This window comes from Propithecus coquereli, unplaced genomic scaffold (assembly GCF_000956105.1).
Source record: "Propithecus coquereli isolate 6110/MARCELLA unplaced genomic scaffold, Pcoq_1.0 Scaffold612, whole genome shotgun sequence".
NCBI lineage: Eukaryota > Metazoa > Chordata > Mammalia > Primates > Indriidae > Propithecus > Propithecus coquereli.
The window spans coordinates 465,604-488,009 of NW_012152086.1; positions in this window are offsets into that span (position 1 = coordinate 465,604).

The window sequence follows — 22,406 nt, forward strand, 5'->3', positions numbered from 1 at the left end:
GGCACAATTCACAATTGCAAAGATGTGGAAACAACCCAAGTGCCCATCAATACATGAGTGGATTAATAAAATGTGGTATATGTATACCACGGAGTACTATTCAGCTATAAGAAACGATGATGATATAGCACCTCTTGTATTTTCCTGGACAGTACTGGAACCCATTCTACTAAGTGAAGTATCCCAAGAATGGAAAAATAAGCACCACATGTATTCACCAGCGAATTGATTTCACTGATCAACACCTAAATGTGCACATAGGAATAACATTTATCGGGCATCGGGCAGATGGGAGGGGGGAGGAAGGGATGGGTATATACATACAAAATGGGTATGATGCGCACCATCTGAGGGATGGACACAGTTGAATTCCTGACTGGGTGGGGGCAAGGGCAACATAACCTAAACATTTGTACCCCCATAATATGCAGAAATAAAAAAAAATCTGAGGTACGAAAAAACAAAATGTTAACATTTATTTGTCAGTTCTAAGACTGGTGTACACAGATGCTTGTTATGCTGTTCTGTTATTTCCTGTGTTTTGAAACACTTTAAATTGGGTCCAAAATAATGAAACCAAAGATGAAAAGAGAAGATCTTAAAGCCTTGTATGAAACATTTTATGTCTTCCTCCTGGGCCATTTTTCCATCCACTCTATTGACCCTCCCTGAACAATACATTACTCATTAAAACACTCTTAATTCACTTGTCAGATGGCCATAATGCCAAGTATTGCAGGGAGCTTTCTAAAGAAAGTGAGTGAGACACGAAAGAATAGTAGACACTGTGTTCGATGTCTTTCCATTCTGCTGAGAACACTTACCCTTCAAACATAGAAGACTTAATAAAATGTACACCAAACATCAAAATGCAAGGTATTTTAATAATGTAAAATTGGGAGGAAACAGTTCATGTAAAAATAATATCATTGCCTATATTTGGTAAATATATATTTAGGAAATTTTAAAAATGCACATTGACCTAATTATGTAAATTATTATTTTAATAATGTAGTACTGCAATACAGTGTTCTTATGCAGAACAATATAGTTAAGAAAATTAAAAAAAATGACTGTAATAAAGTGCTTTAATGTATTTGAGGAAAAGCATGTTTTTAATTTTGTCAGAAAAATATTTCCCTAGATATACCTATATTTCATTATACTATTTTGAAAATGTATTACTATCAGCAATTTAAAGATGATTAAGTTTATAGACATTCAAAGTTATTCTCAGGTGCAATAAAGTTTTGAAATATCCTCTGAGTTTTATTTTCCCTATTGTAGAAAAACCCTTAAACATAAGAGTATAATTAGTGCCAGAGACTACACATGCACATATCATTTTCTGTAATCTCTAATTTGTAATTGCCTTAAAAATGGCAAGAAAACAACTTGATTCCAAAAAGACCAAAACAGAGCAGAAAATATTCCTCCACAAAAATGCACCACAAACTTCAGGCCTATCTTAATTTTATAAAGCCATTAAACAAAATTGAGCCTAGCACATTAAAGATGAAGAACACCCTGCCTATGACAACCTTGCTAAATTTCTAAGTAAAAAGAAAAGCAGCAAGAAAGCTTCTTTCCTGTCATCTAAAATATTTCCCTACATCTAGGCTTAATAGTTTGAATGAACACAAGACATATTTTCTCACTTCTTTAGATGAACTTACATGATTTATGTTAGAAAAAAATGTTAGGTAGCAACTTAGGGAAATGTGACACTGTCATGTTTCTTCCAAACTAAGCCAATCTCTGGGACATATGGGGGATACTGGCTGGACACCACGAGGCAAAAAAAAAAAAAAAATGTTTTCTTCAAAGGGTGTGTTTATGCTCAATAAGAATCATGCATACATTTGGTAAGTTTTACAACCTTCCCCTAGAATATATGTTCTTACTCTAAAATGAGTAATGTACAGGAGTCAATAAGAGAGGAATGAATAGCAAACACAAGGGAAGTTGACCTCTCTCCCTCCTTTCACACCCTATAAGTAGTCGTGACAGAGATAGAGCCTTTAAGAAATACTGGCCTAGAGTCTTCTCTCAGTACAATTAGTTTCAAAGACCTCTATCTATGCTCTAGATCCCATTCTTTTCCACCACTCTCTTGGGTACCCTCAAATTCAAGACTTATTTCCCTCAAAATATATATGTGCTCAAGTGTTTGTTTTAGTAAAATGAAATAAACTAAAATGAACCATTCATTTAGTCCTGCATCTACCTCTAGCTTATTCGTGATCTTGCTCTCTCATTCTCCTTCCTTTCCTTGACAGCCAAGCTCTTTTAATAGCACACATTATAGTTATCTTCAAATTACGGCTTCTTTCAGCACAATTTCACTGAAATAGCTCTGGCAAAGGTTTCCAATAACTTCCTTGTTGGTAAATAAATGGTTGCACCTCAGTTCTTAGCCTGTTTGAGCTTTCTGATATCTTAGTCAGTTTCCTTGGCTCCCATGACATTTTCTCTCCAGTTATTCCTCCTGCCTCTTTCTGGTCTCCCCCTTCTTGGTCTACTTCATTAGCAACTCTTATGCCCATCCCTTTCACTGATCAGTTACAGTCTGCTGATTGAGATGATGGTTTCAGGTGAAATACAATGGAATAGAAGATAGGATTGAGACAGGATGACAGGAAGGAGGGGATAAAAGAAAACTATGTGTAAATTATCCTTTGTATACTTTACAAAACTGCTAACAATAAGGTACATTCTTTGACATACTGAGTTCGTTTTAAAGCTGGGTCTAGTTTGTGAGTAGATGTCTTATAAACTGAAGATCAAGATTTCCCAGCTGCTTTTTATGCAATCATTCATCTAACAAGCATTTATTGATTTGCCTATAATGTCCCAGATTTTGTATTAGTCACTTAAGAATAGAGATGAATGAGAAACAGTTCCTGCCTTTCAAGGAGCATTATAAGAGAAACATTTTTAATACTTCAATAATAAATATACATCAGTCATATGATAGTCTTAAATACAACAGGACTTAGGGAATTAAAATAAGGTGGCAAATTCTACCTTCGATGGAGATAGGGATAGCTAGGCTTCTCACAGGACTTAACTTTTGTATTGAGTCACAATAGACAAGGAGGTATTTGCCATTGAGGGAATTATATGGCAGGAGGACAAAGTTAGGCAAAGTAGGTATGTAATCAAAGAAACCAAGGTATGATGAGTTAAGGAAACCATCTATTTTATTTTATTTTATTTTTATTTCAGGAAATTATGGGGGTACAGACATTTTGGTTACATGTTATGACTTTGCCATATCCCAACCACGATTTCAGACGTGCCCTCCCCTGCCTACAATGCTCACCGCATCCATTAGTTGTGAGTTTACCCACCCCCAACCTGCTTATCCCCCAAAATATTACTACTGTGTGAGCACCTTAGTGTTGATCAGTCAGTGCCAGTTTGATGACGAGTACATGTGGTGCCTATTATTCCATTCTTGTCATATCTCACTTCAGAGGGTGGGCTCAAGTTCTATCCAGGAAAATATAAGAGGTGCTAGATCACCATGGTTTTTTATAATTGAGTAGTATTCCATTGTATACATACATATACCATATTTTATTAATCCACGCATTTCGCCTCCAGTGCTGGCTCTCCGTGGGTGGGCAGCCGCCATTTTGGGGGTCCAGAGCCTAAAAAACGCTGTGGCGGGTTGGTGGATGGGGCACCGCCCCTTCTCCAGACCAGCAAGGCAGGCCCAGGCACCAGACTCAGGCAGTGCAGCTGTCACTGCCCAGCAGAGCAATCCCCACCCTTGGAGGAGGGAAGTAAAGAGAGAAGCCACTTTCTGAACATTCCTCCCCAGCCTCATGCCTTTTCACGCCGGCAGGTCAAACCCTGCCGTTGAAGGGACTGAGTAAGGAGGGAAACCATTTATTTTAATAGATGCAAAAGAAATGAGAGGAATGGAAAATCACCATTAGAACACCACAATAATTGCTGCAGGCAAGATCCAAAGATAAATGTTAAATAAGTGAGTGAAACAACGAGAAGAAACAGAGTATTTTGAAAGCCTCAAAGTATATCCCCCAAAATATGTATTAATTACTGTGGTGGTTTTAGTATATATCAAGAAATACTTATACTCCTTCTTCTAAGAGGTAGAGCTTAATTATGCTGCCCCTGAGTGTGATCTGAACTTAGTGTCTTGCCTATAATGATAGAGTATAAAAACGAGAAACCTTGCATACATCACCCTAACCAAGTTATCAGAGTTAATATCACCAGCAATAAGTTATGTTGATATCTAGCCTATGGCATAAGCATCATGATCATCATCATAATAATAGTAACAACAACTGGCAATACTGGATGTTCATAAAATGTCAGGCACCATGCTGATTGTTGTATACATGCTATCTTATTTAATTTCTATACCATCATGTGAGGTAGGCACTATCGTTTGCCCTATTTTACAGAAGAGGGAACTGAGGCACAGAGGCTTTAAGTAACTTTGCTGGGTCATACAGATATTGAGTGATAAATTAAAGTTCAAATCTAGTAAATATTGATCATTGTGCTATCCTTCCTACCCTGTAGAGAATACAGCAGGGGTAGAGTCAAATAACCCGGGAATTCTAGGAATGCTGTTATTGGAATGTGCATAGGCGGTCCAACTTTGCTCAACTGCTGTTTGATCCTGCATCACAAAAAAATCCTAGCTTTTCCCCTCATCTTTATGGGGTTCAAGTTTTTGTCACAAGGTGTAATCAGGTGTGAAGGGTTGCCTAAGAATTTTCTCCATTTCCAAGTGACTAAAATTTATTTAACTACCACAAAAGAGTTTCCACAGATATTCAATTTGGTTCTATATTCATGTGCCATATTAAGAATTTCTTGTCTATCCATCCTTTTAAAAGGCATCTTCTACTTATTTACATTTGTGTCAAATGGTATACATCATCTCAGATAAGGTTGTTTTGTATATATGATTTCACTTGTCAGAGTGATTGAAATTCACGTTGTTAGTCCAGAACTATTATTCTTTACAGTCTAGAGAGACAATAATGTCTTCTTTTTTTTTCCTAAAACATAATTGAATACATAAAGCATTCTTTAGCAGCCAATTTACATATAATGGCTAATGAAAATACCAACAATGATTCTAGGCATAAGCTGAAGGCAATGAAGGCAAATGTAATGTCATCACAGCATGGGGCTAATTACTCAATTTTTAAACTAATTTTAAGAGTATTTTAGTAAATGGTTGTTTTTATAGGTGTAATGTGCTTCATTTTAATGTATTACTATGATGTAAAAGACTCATTATCTGTAGCAGAAAAACTGGTGCTGAGAAATGTACTTAATGCTTTTGAAATAATATATCTATTAGGGCATATTTTCTTGAATAAGTGATTTCATTTTTTGTTATATAACAAGAATAAGAACATTTGTGCAGTTGGAAGACGCCCCTCCTTGTTTAGTCAAATTCTTCTTCCACGGAACAATTTATTAAGTTCAAAATTGCCATTTCTGACAACTTATTTCCCAAAAATATTGTATTGGCAAGAATTCTGCCATGTATAATCAGCCAGTACATGGCAAATTAATTAATTTGCCAATAGTTTGTTTTAATCTTAAAAAATTCTAAAATCTATCTCCAATCTTACTACCCAACCACTGTACGTGCAAATACTATTATGTATGTTGGGATAGGAAGTAAAGGATAAGGGAATAAGAAAATATTTGTTCTTCAAAATTACAATTTTTTTTTGGTTTAATGATCTAAAAAAAAACCTATAGATTTTTTCCTCCATCTTTACTGTAACCTATTACAAACAATACATTCACAGAAACCGTATAGGAAACTATCTTTTGATGTTACTTTTATATGTTTTGACAATAGGTTTTGCTGAATCTAATTTACATTGTAATATAAATTCTTGACTATATATCCAACCAATAAGGTAGCCAACTATATTAACCACCCTGTAGCACAATGATTCCATACTAGAAAAATTAATTGAAGTGTGTAGAAGTCCTTCACCTGTGAACAATCTCCATTGTGGAATTTCCCTGCTATGAAAATGGCAGCAGTTTTGATATGAAGCTTATTTCAGCTTTTGGCTTTTAGCCTGAAGGATAAAGTGAGAGTTCTTCCTGTATAGCTGACATGAATCCATGGAGAGATCTTGAACCATAACATGAGACGTGAACTTCAGACATTGTCCAAAGCTGGTTAAAGCCCAAGTCCAAAATTTATTGGTCACTGTGGTAGGCAGAATAAATTCCCCACCCAAAAGATGTTTATACTTTAATCTCTGGAACCTGTGATATGTTGCATCATGTGTCAAAAATGATTTTGCGGATGTGATTAAAGTTATAGATTTAACATAGAGGGATTATCCTAGATTATCTGGCAAGGTACAGTGCAAACACATGAGCCTTTTAAAATAGAAGAAAAGGCAAAAGAGTGAAAGAGATATGTAGTGGAAGAAGTGGCAGGAGACTTTTTTTTCTTTTTTTTTAATTTAAGCATATTATGGGGGTACAGATGTTTATGTTATATATATTGCCTTTGCCCTGTCCAAGTCAGAGCTTCAAGCATGTCCACCCCCCAGCCGGTGTGCACCGTACCCATTAGATGTGAATATACCCATCCCCTCCTCTTCCCTCCCACCTGCCCGGCACCCGATGAATGTTACTACTATATGTGCACATAAGTGTTGATCAATTAATACCAATTGGATGGTGAGTATATGTGGTGCTTGTTTTTCCATTCTTGGGATACTTCACTTAGTGGAATGGGCTCCAGCTCTATCCAGGATGATACAAGAGGTGCTCCAGGAGAAATTTGAAGTGCTATTGCTGGTTTTGAAGATGAAGGAGAGGAGTCATGAGCCAAGCAATGCAGGTGGTCTCTAGAAACTGGGAATGGTCCTTAGATGATAACCAGCAAGGAAAGGAAGATCTCAGTTCTACAATTCTAAGAAATTAAGTTCTACCAGTAACCTGAATGACCAAGGAAAAGGAGTCTCTCCTAGAGCCTCCAGAAAAGAAAGCATCCCTGCTTGTACCTTTTTGGCCTGGCAGATCCATGTCAAACTTCTGACCTACAAAACTGTGAGATAATAAATGGATTTTGTATAAACCACTGAGTTTGTGGTAACTTGCCATGACAGCAGTGGAAAACCAACACAGTCATTCTGCTCTAATGGTTAGCCTTTAGCCCAAATCTCTTTGTTAATTGTCTAGGAATACTCTCTACATGATAGTGTTCAAAAGAAGTTTCCCAGACTCCTTCTTTATTCTCTAACAGTTATTTAAAAATCTTCACTCTGCCAAATTAACAGAGTCTGTTATACAGTTTCTTAAATATTAGCGATTATTTCCCTGATGGGGAAAAAACTAAAATACATGGTTAAAAAGTGAAAGAGGGATTCTACAGTACTGTAGTTCAACTGAAGCTAAACAACCAGTTGTGTATCACAGTATTATCAGTCTTGAACTGCAAACTTTAAAATTCAATCACACAAAATTCCTCTGGAGGAAAAATAATTTAATGTCAAAGACTGAAAGAAAAAGGAACCAAAATATGGCTTAATTTGACAGTTCAATAGTATTGTCATTCACTTTAATAAAGTTTTTATTCAAACCATTAAAATATCTCCAAATATATACCACCCAGTATTAAAGTTCACAACTAACTTGGCTTCACATTGCAGTCTATTTTAAATAAGTGAAAAACTTCTTTGAAAGTTTGGTTAAAATCATTAGAGTACATGGAGTCGACATCTGTCAAAAAAGGTATGTGCATTTTTATTAAAGAAATGACATTCAGTCACAGTAAATGGTAACTGTCAAGCAAGCAACTGTAAGAAATTGGTTAAGGCATAAATATAGATATTGTTTAGTTTTATGCCAAGAGTTTTAATCTTTCTGACTCACAGGGAAAGAGATTTAAGTCAATGACAGGAGCTGTGCGAAACTTTCAGGAGACAGAAACGCATTTTCATAGTCTTAATGCAAAGTTAAAGTTTTCATTCTAGATATTTTTTCAAGCTTCAACCTGTCATTTATTTGATAAATAGATATTTTCATGAAAATATAAAGTGATGGAATTTTTCATGGGCAATTTTTCTATCCATCCTTCATTTGAACAGGGGTTACTTTTGTATAACCTGGGTTTTCAAGGCCACATCAGGCCAGAGGTAAAAATAACAGAGTTAATGCAACACAACAACAAAAATAACAACAAATAAATACTTCCCTGGATCCCCTTCTTGCCTTAGCTTCCCTCCTCTGTCCATGGGAACTAGTCAAATAAAGCCATAGTACCTTAGAAAGTGTCTCGTGTGTGATCTGGTCTCTTGGTTTCCCTGTGGCCTTTATCAGGTTTTTTCTGTCCTGATCAGGCTCCCTCTGAAAATATTTCTATTCATTGCTGATAAAGATAAAAGGGAAGTTCTTATATCGATGCTCAATGAATGTATTATTACTTCTGTTCTGTAATATGAGGGAGGGCTCAGTAGGAACTAAAATAGGGCCACAGGAAAGGGATCACAGAGAATGCTGACTAAGCCTTACCTTAATACTTCTCCAACTTTTCCACCAAAGTACCCCTAAAGATAGATTAAAGAAAAAAAAAATACAGTCTAAGGCAGTCTGCCACAATAAACGTTCTTTAAAGTCTTAGGGTTTTATTGTAACAATGTACAAAAAATTTGCACTTCATTCCACTATAAATCCTTGCTTCTTTTAATATAACTTAATGTTTTCAACCTTTCACAATCAAGTAAATTTGATGAACTGGGAAAACAGGAGAAGTAGAAGAAAGTAAAAGTATAAAATGCTCGTGTTTAGGTTTCTAAATCATCCAAGTAAGCTCCAAGTTTTGTGGGCAGGGGGCGGCAAAAGAGTGTGGTTGACAGGAAGGGAATGCAATAGTCTTAACCAGAAAAGTTACCTTTGTCTTTTTTTGATCCTTTCAGATATGGTGAGGATACAGGAGAGGTCTAATGGGGATGAGGAAACACCAAACCCTAGTTACAATCTGAAATAAGTTTACCCAAACATGAAGTTAGAGGGGACACAGTCCTCCACAAGACCACCTTCACTTCTGTAACTTTAAGAGGTTTCCAAAACCACACTCAAGTTTGATAATTCACTAGAAGAACTCACAGAACTCGCTGAAAGTTGTTATACCAGTAGTTTATTACAGGGAAAGGATACAGGCTAAAATTAGCCCAGAAAAAGAAATATATATAGGGCAGAAAACAGGAAGAGTTAAAATGTGGAGCTTCCAGTTGTTCTCTCCCCATGGAGACATAGATGATATTACCTCCTCTTGGTCATGATATGTGACACTGTGCACAGAGTATGGTCCAGCAGGAAAGCTCACCCAAGCCTCTGGTGTCCAGCTTTTACTGGGACTCAATCACATACTATCTATGTGGCTAAGCTTTATTCTCCAGCCCCTCCCATAGATCCGGTTAGTATCTTTAGTTATCAATTCTCGCAGAGGTCTGAACCGAGACTATGTGTTCCAAAGTCCCCCATCATAAATAAGAGTGATAGACTGTCTGGTGGCCCTAGGCCCCAGGTAAGCAAAGACACTTCTATTATGCAGGACATTTCAGGAGCCTAGAGATTACTTCCCAGTTAGCCAAGGGCAAAGGCCAGATCTCTCTTTGGATAAGATTCATTCTTTACTATATACAACCTAATAAATTATTACCATTTGTGTAAACTATAGCTAAAAATTACATTTCTCAAACATATAATAGCTATACAATAAAAGCCCTATAAATTATAGATGTTTAGTTCTCCAATATCAATAATGAAAAGGGCTTCAATTTTCTTTTCACAGAATAATCTCCAAAGAGCACTTAAAGAAAACCCTGGAATCCAAAGGAGTACATAAAATGAAACTTAAAACTATAGACTTTTAAAACACTCTTCAGTGCAAGCCATAAAATCAGACTTTCATTATTTATTGAAAATCCTAACGTGCATGGTGGGATTTCGATTTTGATTAGTTTCTCAGGTAATGTCCTCACCTTGCTTCTTTCCTGTACTTGAAAAATATAAATTATTCATGAGAAGACAGACCCCAAACAAATGAGAAAAGCAATAGGGAAACAATAATAATAAGCCACTTTGTTTACAGAAGCTTCAGACAACAGTATAGCAGAATGAGAGGTTGGCTTTGAGGCTTATCATATGATTCTGGCTGCATCACTATTTTGTAAAGGTTTGTGTGAGTGTTAATACTAAGCATTTTTTTCCTTAACTGTATTTTTTTCTCTATGAATAAGTTTTGGATTATATATAAAGATGCAAGGATTTTAATGATATTCTTGTTTTCCTTTATTCTTCCCTGTGCAGCTGAACTTAAATATTATTTATATAATGAGAAAAATCAGGGAAAAGCTAAGTGAACTGCTGTACAGATAACTGCTGGGCTATCTTCATTTATTATGCTAATTAAGTAGTCTCGTTTAAGGAGACTGACAACTGTAATTCAGGCAGGTTGGCTGAATTATCCTAGGCCTGAAAAGAAAAGTTAACAAAATTCAGACAGCCATGTAGAAAGGGCCTCTTGGCACAAGCTGTGACCTTTACTAGAGAGCCACAGCCAACCCACAGGAACTGACAGACGACGTGAGAGCAATAAACATTCTTCCCACCCTCTGGATAGTCTACTATGCCTCCCACTGACTGAAGCCAACTAGAAACAAGTTGGCAAGGGAGCTTGTTCGTGTAGTCCAAATAAATGAGACTCATGGGTCATAGGGCAGGGTAGAGAAAAGCAGAGAGTACAGCCAGGAGGGCAAATACATAAGTCTGAAAACTAAGCTCTGGGGCACTCCACTGCTTAGAAGTTAGGAAAACTAAGATGGATGAGCAAAGGAGACTGAGAAAGAACAGCCAATGGCATATCAAGAAAACCAAGTAAGTATGGCATTGTAGAGCCAAGTAAAGATAGTAGAAGTAAAATATAAATAGTAGAAGTAAAACTTTGGACTATATCCCATGCTGATGAGTCAAAAATACAAGGAGTGAAAATGGACTTCTAGATTTGGCAATGGATGACCCTGGTAACCTTTAAAAGAGGAATGTGATAATAAAGTCCACCTAAATGAGGACAGACAGAGGTTATTTATTCAGATTTTTCAATAACAAGGGAGTCAGCACCATCACTAGCATGTGGCAGATACTCAAAAGCAGGCAGAGGAGTGGGAAAGCTTTATAGTAAAAAAAGAAAAAAGGAGAAGCTTCAGTATTGTTCTGTATGGGCATGGGGAAGCTGAAGGCATGCTAGCTAGAAGCAGGATATTCTATGTGATTGGCTTGAGGAGCATATTTGGCTTTCTCTGGTTGATCTGAGTTGGAAGTGGGGACAGAAATTAGTGAAGCTGGGAGTTGTTGTCCAGGTCCTGAACATTTTTAGGCCAATTGATACAAAGGTTGTGATTTAGTTTCCTGAACTTGCTACACAGAAATTGTGAATCAGAGTTCTATCATCATATATGATCTGGTCATCATCCATTTATATAGTAAGTTCCTTGAGAGTTTAAGTTGAGTAATGGGGGCAAAGACTGGCTGGTATGTTTGGTATGAACAGACAGAAACTAAATACTTCAAACTCAGGAAATTTGAAGTAAGAGATTGGTGGTGGATGAGATGAGAAACCAAATAGTAATAGTGAGGCAACCCAGAGATTAGCAACAGGAGGTAGCTATTCCCACCCTTACGACTGAAGGGATAATGGAAGGCAGTTGTGTCACAGAATCCAGAAGCCAGTTCTGTTCAGTAGGTGCTAAAACCACTGCAAAAGCTGCCTGGTGGAACAAAGAAGAAAGAAGTGTTGTGTGTGGGGGACCTGGAACCATGGGGGAGACATAACTGGTGCTGAAGAGGCTGCCTGAGAAAGGGAAAGGTGGAGGAAAACACATAGCTTTCCCTTTCACATCACCCTCCACTCCCCACTAATGTCCACCATTGTCTAGAGAAGAAACCTGACCAGGAGACCGGGAAATGCATCTTACAGGTGTCAGCCCCCTTGCAATATACATCAGAATGGGGGAAGGGTGAGAAATAAAAAAGCTCAGACAGGTGTACCACTGACCTAAGTGGGTCTAAGAGAATACGATGCACTCCCCCTACTGGAAATGAAAGGTTAGTTTACTAGGACCAATCCTGCCGTAAGAAATTTAATATGCTTATGAAAAGGCTTTTAGAAAAAAAAAATTCTTTAAATAACCAAACTGCTAACAACAGAGAGGGGAACTGCCAGATCTGGGGGAGAGCTGAAACCTAGGGAGAAAAGGAGAGCACAAGAAAAACAAAGGTGCTTTTTTCTCTGAGGACATTCGCCAAAACAGAAAAACTTATAAGGTCTTCAAGGCAAGGTAAACAAAAGTCAAGGCTCAGGGACACCTAGGGCCTGTAGAAGAACATCTGGCTCCTTTTCAGTTTTTGGTTATAAACAAATAATTGCATAACTCTACAAATATACTAAAAACCATTGATTTGTATGCTTTAAATGGGTGAGCTCTATGGTAAGTAAATTAACTTATAAAGCTATTAAAAATAATGAAAGTGAGAAAAGACATTTTGAGATGAAGAAAAACTGAGAAAGTTTGGTATTATTAGATACTGAGGAAAGGATATTCCAAAATATACATTTCAAAGCCAAAGGAAACTGATCCCAGATAGAAAATCTAAGGGAATAAAATGGTATATACAGGTAAATCTTAATGGATACTGACTTTACAAAACAGTGACATCAATAATAATGATGGTTTTTGAAGTAAAAATATAAAGAAGATAGAATTAAACTACATGACAAAAAAAAAAAAAGAAAAGGAACAAATGATGGTAAGGATTCCAGAGATCAGGAACATTTGGAAGCTCTTACTATCAATAGGACCACAAGTGCAAGGAGAGGAAATATGGTTGCCATAGCCCAGTGAAAGTTAAACTTGGGAGGAGAAGCTTCCCTGTGAAAGTTGTGGTCATCAGGAGATATAGACTGCCAAAGACTAAGCACTGAATCAGGGAGTATATAAAAATCATTCTCCATCTTTATTCCAAGCTCTTATATATGCCTCTAATTAGTCAAATCACAGTGATAAGAATATCAAAAGACACAATAGAGTGAAAAAGCAAGTCACAGAGTAGAAAAAGATATTTCTAACAAGTTTATCCAGCAAAGACCTAATATTTTGAATGTATAAAAAACTGAAAAATGAGCAGGAAAAAAACAATTCAATAGGAAAAAAACATGGAAAAATGACTTTCTTAAGCATTTCACAAAACCCCAAAGATAGAAACTATTTCCACAGGAGAACATGCTCAAATTTATAAGTAATCTCAGAACTTTGATATCATATCCATACAAGATTGGCAAAAATAAATTTACAAAATCTGGAAATACCAAAAGTTAGTAAACAAGTAGAGACATACAACTCTCATGCACAGCTGATACAATAATTTCAAAAATTTTTAGACAATGTCAAGTGAACTTGTAACAGTAACAGTTACTCCATCTTAAAGCTAACAACACTTTCTTTTACAATGCCTAATTGTATGCTGGGTTAAGAATTCCAGGAACTAGCCTGGAGCGGTTAACCATAGCACCAACATTATGAAACTCCCCCTGGAGGAATATGTTGAGCAGTTAATCTTCAATTCTGTTGCAAACTAGCTGACACCAACCAGATCTCCAGATGGTCCATTACTCAAGATAACCATCAGAAACAAAACATGTAGACCTGCATGTGGCTAAGCCCTTCCAAGCCTCCTTCTCCTTTAAAAGCAGCCCTTCATCAGATTAAGGAACTTGAGATGGCCTTTATGGTATGAGTCTGCCATCTCCTTAGGATGCTTGCTCTTGAATAAACCTGCTCTTCCTTTAACCAACCCCTAGTCTCTTGAGGTTGTCTTTCCCAGTGGCAAGTACCCACCCTATGTTTAGTTACAAACTTGACCGTATACATACTTTATGATCCAGCAATTTCACTAGCAAGTATTTATCCTAAAACTTGTGCATGTGTGCACATGGACAAATGAAGAAGAATGTTAATAATTGCATTGTTTTCCCTAACGTCTCTCAAGGGGAGATAATACAGATGTTACCAAAAGCTCCACACTTGTCCCTGAGGCTACATCAGAAGAACAAGGCAAAGTGGTTTGAAGAGAAAGAAAGAGAAGTTTATTAATTTGCCAGAAAATGAAGAGGTTGTCAGACTCCAGTCTTAAAGTACCAATGTTCCGCCTGAAAGCAGGAATACAGAGGTTTTAAAGGGAAGGTTTTCAGCTTCAAGCTATTTCTGTTCAACTATAGTTGACGGTTCTAATTCATCCCATCTTTAGCTAAGACGATCTTGTGACCTCCACTGGGACAATTCCTTGAGCCAGCTCCTGTGGTACAAAGAACAAAGGACATTTCCCTGCCCCTCCCAACCACTGGCCTGAGGCAGGGATGCAGGCTTTAATTCTCAAAAGGAGTGGGGGAGGTTTTAGAAAGACAGAAGACATTTGTACCCTTTTCAGGCCATTCCCCTTGTTATATATTCCACAATGTCAATTTTACCCTTCCATATCTATGGGAGAAGGGGTAACGCAGTCATCAAGCAATTTCCTGCTGAATTAGGGTGATGTTTTAGATGGAAGGTTTGTACATTTTTCCTTCCTCTTAAACAGATATTTTAGATCACCTAAAGACTGGTCCATCCACTGTGGTTTTGGGTCCTCTTCTTCCCTTGGGTACCTCTTTACTCTGGTATGGTGGACCCAAGGTTTTACTCTTGACAATTTCAGCAAGGTGTGAGTTGTTAAAAGCACTTCATATGGTCCCTTCCACCTCTCTGTCAGTTGTTGTTCTTGTACTTGTTCTTTCTGAGCTTTAAGCAACACCCAGTCTCCTAGTTTAAAGGGGTGGAAGGGTGCCTCTGGCTGAGGCATGGACCTAAAATAGACAAGCTCATGTGGTTAGTATCTGAATTGTTTGTTTAATATATTGTTTACTCTGTTTTCTAGACTTATCATTATGTTACCATACCTACCTCAGGGTGCTAGGAAGGGTCTGCCATAAACTATTTCATGGGAGCTCAACTTAAGCCTGCTTCAAGGGGCTACCTTTATCTGGAGGAGGGCTAGCAGCAATACCTTATCCCACTTCAGGTGGTTTCCTGTATTAATTTTGCTATAGTCCTCTTTAAAGTATGACTAATTTTCTCCATTTTTCCCCTGCATTGAGGTCTCCAGGATAGTGCATTTCCCACACTAGATGCAGGACTTTACTTACTTGCTGAATTACCTGTGATATAAAGAAGTGTCTGCTATCATTCTGTATGGAGGAAGGGAGTCCATACCTTGGAATAAGTTCCTTCAGAAGAACTCTGGTGACTTCAGACACTCTCTCTGTTCGGGTAGGATAGGCCTCTACCCATCCTGAGAAGGTATCTTTTTCCCTCTGGATAACTGAAGAGCTCTCATTAAAGCAATCAGCTCAGCTTTCTGGGCTGAAGTCCCAGGTGGTAATGCCGTTGCTTCCAGCACCCATTGTTCCACAACCAGCACATATCCAGCCCTTTACTGTCTGTTGTCCATAAAACAGCTCCAGTTGGAGGTCTGCTTCTGGTATTTGATGATCTGACAGACTGATCCTGCTAGAATAGACAGCTAGAATAGAAGTTCTAAACGGTCATACTGCACAGGCTCATTCTCTTCAGCTGGTAACAGTGTGGCAGTATTAACAGTAGACACAGTATTTAATTTAACATTGGGATTATCCAGAAGGATGGCTTGGTATTATTTTAGCTTTCTTGCATTCAGCTCATAATCCCCCTTCTGTTTTAATAAATTCAGAACCTAGTGGGGTGCATATACTAAAAATAGGTTATCCTAAAGTGAATTCTTACAACAGCTTGCAAGTAGCTGTCACTGTCTGGAGGCAAGGAGGCCATCCTCTCACACTATTATACAGCTGCTTCAACAAATACGCCACTGGCCATGAGATGTTTCCCAGCATCTACACCAGGACTCCAAGGCCCATTCTTTGTTTTTTTATGAACATACAACTTAAATTCTTTTTACAAGTCAGGCAACTCCAAAGCAGGGACAGTCATAAGACTCTGATTTAGTCTCTCAAAGGCATTTTGACAGTCAGTGGTTCAGATCAGGGGTTCTGCATCTGTCCCTTTAAGGGCCTTGTATAAGGGCTTTGCTATTAGTCCAAAGTTTGGAATCCAGATGCAACAGAACCCTGCCATTCCTAGGAACCCATGCAGTTGTATTTTATTTCTGGGTGCCTTAAGATTCAAGATCACTTGCTTTTGGTCTGACATTAGGCTGCAGGTTCCCTTGCTAATTTAGAATCCCAAATAAGTAACTTGCTATTTGCAAATCAGTGATTTTTTAGGTGACAATTTATAGCCACATGAGACTAGATGATTTAGCACAGTCATTGTATTGGCAAGACAATACTTATCAGTACTGCTGGCTATAGATAAATCATCCACATATTGTAATAGAATCCCTTGATCCATTTGCAGGTTCTGCAAATCTCTTGCCAAATTCTCACTAAACAGGATAGGAGAGTTTTTAAACCCTGAAGCAACACAGTCCAGCAGTACTGTGATGTTGTCCTTGTCTCAGAATCCTGCCATTCAAATGTGAAAGGAAGTTGAGTCTTCTTTTCCAAAGGAATGCAAAAGAAAGTGTCCTATAAATCCAGTTCTGAGTACCATTCATAGTCACCCGGTATTGTTGCCAATAGGGTATATTGGTTTTGTACCAGAGGGTGTATGTCTTGTACAATAGCATTCATAGCATATAGAGCCTTCGTGAATCTGTAGTCATTGGTGTGAGGCTTCTTCTTTTTCCTTTTTTTGTTTTTGAGACAGAGTCTTGCTCTATCACCTGGGCTAGAGTGCCATGATATCAGCCTAGCTCATAGCAACCTGAAACTCCTGGGTTCAAGTGATCCTCCTGCCTCAGCCTCCCAAGTAGATAGGATTACAGGCATGCACCACTGTGCCCAGCTATTTTTTTCTATTTTTTAGAATAGAAAAAATATTCTGGATATTTTTTTTCTATTTTTAGTAGAGACGGGGGTCTTGCTTTTGCTCAGGCTGATCTCGAACTCCTGACCTCAAGTGATCTTCCCACCTTGGCCTCCCAGAATGCTAGAATCACAGGTGTGAGCCACTGTGCCAGGCCAGTGTAGGGCTTCTTGATGGGGGAAATTGGCATATTATAGGGGAACTGACAGGGGTGAATTACTCTGTGCTCTAGAAATCTGTTCAATATAGGTTGAATTCCTTCCAATGCTTCCTTTTTAATGGAGTATAGCTTTCTATGAGTATGTGAGGCCTCTTATTTTAACAAAATGTTAATTAGCATGGCTCTTATTGCCTGTCCCAGGGTTCCATCGGCCCATACAGCCTTATTCACTTTCTGGTAGATGATGGGGAGAACAGAATTTGCTTCTTCTTTGTCCTTGATTAGACATTGAAACTGGAGATCAGTTTCAGGTGGGACCTGTAGGTGGAGCTGTTGCTTCTCTGGAAAAAAGGTTATTTGGGCATTCAACATAAGGGAGGGAGGTATTGGACAGTCTGGAATGTATAAGAAGCTGTGTCTCCATTTCTGTTCTCCCAGTTGGCAATGAAGAGATTGGAGCATGAGTCGTTGCTAGGTCTGACCAGTCACCTCAACAATTGCCACCATGTCTTTGCTAAGGGAAGTTTGTTTAGAGTTTAGGACAGAAAATTATCTCGAGTGTCAATTAAAAAATCCACTATTCCAGTCCCCAATGCCAACTTTACCTGGGGCTCTTTTGGGGATATTAGGATTGGAGCCCTTACTGAGGCATGGAGCCCTGGGTTCCCTGATTCATCACCCAAGTCCCAGGCTCGAAAGACCATTTGCTGTCCTGGAGTTTTCTTGTTACCTGGAGAGCTTTGCAACTTTGGGCATTGCTCTTTCCAATTGTGCCTCATCCTGGGGTGGCCTTTTCTACCCTTTGCTTTAGACTATCCCAAAGGATCCTTGGTTGGTGCAGCTAACAGAACACACACAGGTTTCAGTTTCCATTCTTCCCTGGTGTTATATACTTTGAAGGCAATATCAACCAGCTGGGAGGGATTCATGCCAATTTCTCCTTTCATAAGCTGCAGCTTTCTCCTTATATCTGGAGTGCTCTGTCCAGTGAAATTCATATTAAGCATGTGCATGTTTTCAGAGGCTTCTGGACCCGCATCTGTATATTTCTGATATGCCTGGTAGATGCATTCCAAAAATTCTTCATTAGCTTTTTGCTGTAACTCTACTCCTCTGTCTAGGCACTCCCCTTCAGAGGCCTGCCAGAATACATTTTCAGTAATGATTTATTCTCAGACTGCCTGCATCAGAATTAGAATCTCAGTTTGGTTCTGCCATTGGGATGGCAGCATTAGGATCTGGGATTTGATTAGGATCCTATAACTGAGTCCAATTTCGTACCACTTGCCACATGACAAACAATAGTTTGAGGAACAAGGTATTATGTTAAGCCTCCCTTCCACAGTTAGAATCCTCCAGCCCTGGCCAAATCTTCAAGTGACTGCATCACAGACTAACATCTTGAACGCAACCTCATAAGGGAGCTTGACCCAGGACCACTTAGTTTAGTTCAGCTACTCCTGGACTCATGGCTCATAGGAACAGATGTGTGATGTAATAAGTGGTTATTGTCTTAAGCTGCTAAGTTTTGTAGTTATTTCTTATAAAGCAATAGGTAACTGATACAACTGTAGTTCTGCAGCAAACAAGATGACAATACAGAACCAAAACAGAGACTTACCTCACTAAAAGTATCATTATCTATGTCCTGTTATCTCACCTTATTTACCAGATTTTATATCTTTAGATATCAATTTTCACCTGTTCAAATTCAAATTCTCCAGACTTTTGGTAATGATTTGGAACATTGGCCACTCTCAGGTCACCAGACTAATTAGTCCACCTAATCATAGTCTATTTATGCTTAGGGTTAATCCTCTATGCCTTGAATTCAAGTCAATATAGGTAATGCCACTATTTTGCTTATAGGTTGTTTCTTCAACAAACATAAACAACTTACATTTCAATCACTATACTAATAACTATGGATATAAAACTAAATAAGAGCCAATCCCTACATTTATAGAGTCCACAGTCTGTAACAGAGATTGATTTATCTCTCCATTTCCATGTAACATTTCTTCCTTTAGTAATAGAACCCCATGTTTTTTCTGAGCATATGACACCCCAGGTAAAGACTATATTCTCCAGATTTTCTCAAGGCTACAGGTAGCCAGATGACTGCATTCTTCTAATGGGATAAAAAAGTTATTTGGCCACTTCTGAAGCATGTCCCTCCAGAGACAGGGTGTATCCTTCACTTCCTTACCCTATTATTGAAGGCTTGAAAACATAAATGGTGGGAGGAGTTGAATTACCCATTTTTGAATATAATGTGGAAGCCATATGTAGAGAATGGCAAAGCAATAAGTTAGAAGGAATAGAGCCACTATATCAGTTCTCAACTGCTTATACTTGGAGTGAGTGGTACAGGATAAAGAAATAAAATTCTATTTTATTTAAGCCATCTAATAAATGTGTAGTCTAATGAGATTGACATGCAGGCTAGTAATTTAACACAATATTCTATAAAGAGGTAAATTATGGAATTTAGGGCATGCTACTCCAAAGTATTTTAAGGTTAAAGAATTTGAGAAAACATCAGAAGCAGAGATGTTACTTTCATCTTCCTCCACCCTTCCCTCCAAATCAGGTCATGAAACAAAGGAAGGACTTTCTGATCTTCCCCTGAAGCAAGACATAAGGCCCTCACTGGAGACGTTTCCTACCTATAATTGGAGGAAAGAAACATCCTTACCTCTGAAGACACAGGGTCACAGGGAAGACTATGAACAAACAGGTCTTCCTAAGTTCCCACCCCAGTTTTAGATCATACTCTTTAATTCAATTATACTTCTCCATGACTATCCACTTCTCCATCAAATCTAGCCTAACAAATACAAGTCTGTTTCTTCAAGTCTTCATTTCTTTATGAAGGCTCCTGTGTCTATATAAAATAAAAGTGCATGCTTTTCTCTTCTTAATCGGTGATTTGATATAGAGGCTTCAACCATGAATCTAGCAATGGGTGAGAAAATATATTTTTCTTTCCCTACATCAAGTCTTATGAGGATGCAGCAGAGGGAACAAATGACTTTGCTTGCTAACATATTTTAAGCCACCAGGAAGGCTGCTAAGCTATAATGGCTGACCTCTGTTTCTACTGAGCTTGGTGAACTTTATTACTTGGACACTCAAGTGACATAGATTACCACTTCCAATGTTTTCATTCTCTCTATCCATGCTCAGCTATTCATTGATTCCTTTTTATAATATGAAGGAAATTAGAAATAGTTTATGCTCCCAAATGGCATTTTGATATGCTGGACTGACTGAATAAGCCTCAAGGTCTTCCTGACCTTCCCCTCACCACAATCAACATTTCCAGAAAAGTTAAAGTTTCTTTATCTTCCTAAGATCCAGGCCCACCTAGGAGAACAATTGTTCTTTTCTTCCCTTCCTTGTAAGATCAGGAATGTGACCACATCTGAATAGACTCTTTTAGAAGATAATGTCACATCTTTCAGACTCATTCAAATTCCAAAGATAATTATTTACCAGTAAAATAGGGGGAGCAAAAGTTTTAAATTTTGTTGAGGAGAAATTGTTACACATAAAACCCTTAGGGGATAACATAAAACAAATGTAATCAAGTGCTGAATGTTTTGGCACTGTTAACAGATGCATCAGAAATTTAGAAAAGGAGAGATAATTATGTTTACAGTGATTAAGGAAGGCTTCCTGGAGGATACTGAATTTGAGGATAGGTAAATTGGAAGAGGCAGGGGAAATTTTTACTAAAACTTCCTCTGTCCCTTTAAGAAGTATATGTATCTCCTACAATTCCATTGTCTTTCTCAAGGACCTGAAAGCCACTTCTTTGAAATGTAATGGTCAGGAAGGATAGGACTCTCATGTCCCAGATTTTGTAGGAGGAAATAATCTTAACTTTAATAATTGCAAACTAGCAAACACAACTGGCTTAATCACATTTACACTGACTAACACTTTGTAATTATTTTTTCTTCGTTGGCTCTAATTTGGCCCCTGCTTACTCCCTCTCCTTACTTTCTCATTCTCCCCATAAAATGCTCAGTCACTTCTGTGCATTTCAGAATGGAGCTCAATTCTTTTCTCTACAATCAGTATTATTGAAAAAAAAACTGTTGTGAACTAAAATAAAATCTTAAGCCCCCTAGCTGACTAAATAGACTCCCTCTTGGCCAAGGGATGCCAGAAAAATCTTAAAGCTGAATTTCTGGCCACAGGAAGGAAGGTCAGACATTCCTGTCATGCCCCCTCCCCTTTGGAGATATTCATTGTAACAAAAAAAATACTAAATCATTAACCATCCTAAGGCTATGCAAGACGAATTTAAACCACACCTGCAGGTCATCAATTTACTCAACAGATCACTAGAGTTTCAGTAAATGTCTGGTGGCTTATCTCTGATTAATAGACATCCTTATCTTAAGTTAAAACATCCTAAGCCTTTAGACAAAGCTTCATTTATTTAATCAATTACAAATCAAAGAATCCTTAAACTCACCTATAACCTGCAAGTCCCCGCTTTGAGATGTTCCACCTTTTTATGCCAAACCAATGTATATATGCCCTTCACGTATTGACTTAGGATCCTACATGTAATTCCTGTCTCTATGAATGTATAAAACCAAACTGTAACCCAGGTACTACAAGTACATTTTCTCAGGCCCTTTTGAGACCATGTTCTCTGGGTCAGTCACACACCTTCACCTCAGAATAAACTTCTCTATAATTATTTCACTGAGTTTTTTTTTCTGTTAACACTGTTTTCACCAATTTGACTAATGTCTAGCTTTGTTTATCTTTGACAGAGAACACTGGTATCTAATTTAAAGTGTATATTATGAATGTCTTGCCTCAAAGCATGTATCACAACATGTATATTTTTACAAAATTTTACTTACTACACAATAAGAGTAATCAGTATTTACTATTACCATATTTATGTACCAAAGGCAAAGGCCTGAAAAACAGCAAAAATGTCTATCTCTTTAAAATCCTCTCAGCATTTTTGGGAATTAAAACCTGCATTACTGACTGAGACTAGTAACCAAAGGGGCAGAAAAATGTTCTTCATCCTTTGTTTTCTGGTATCTTAAACTACAGGAGATAGTTCAATGGAATTGTCCGGACAGTGATCACTAGATTGTCTTCACTGGAGGTGCTATAGTTAAATAGCAATAGCTCAAAGCTCCCTTTAAAAGCTCTATATTTCTGCTTAATAG